A 558-nucleotide genomic window follows, 5' to 3' on the forward strand; every position below is an offset into this window, starting at 1 on the left:
TTTTCACGTACATTTTTGTGTTTCATTGAAAGGACTGCTCGGTTAATCAACCAGTTTGGCTCTAGGCTTCATGTTCGTCTTTCACTTCAAGCTATTCAGCCTAATAGGAAGAGGCTGAATCTCCAACTCTGTAGTCTTTGCTTTATACCATGATGGCCACAGGGAATGCAGAAATACCTCTGTGAGGAGCCCTGTGACAAACTGAAGCTGTGAGATCTGAAGTGGAGAAGAGATTGGAATGCCAGTCTCTCAGAAAAGCTCCCATAATGCTCAGGGATAGGGCCCCAGGAAGATCCACAGGTCTTGGCTTAACAGGAATTCAGATTTCTGTCCTGAGGGTGGGCTAGTTCCACCCTAAACTGCCTTGGAGCCTGGGATGGGGTGGGGGGTAGACTAGGGTTTATGCAGATTGTAAGTTATTTACTATTTAGCACTAGTTCCCAAGATGACTTTCCCATCTACTACTTGTATGGAAAATATTGTCACATGTTGATGTTCATACCTTACCTTCTGTACATACTTCCCTGTGTGAGGCACAATGAAAACCCTGGTGAATGG

Source organism: Megascapheus bottae, chromosome 7, assembly GCF_031878675.1.
Source record: "Megascapheus bottae isolate mThoBot1 chromosome 7, mThoBot2.hap1, whole genome shotgun sequence".
NCBI lineage: Eukaryota > Metazoa > Chordata > Mammalia > Rodentia > Geomyidae > Megascapheus > Megascapheus bottae.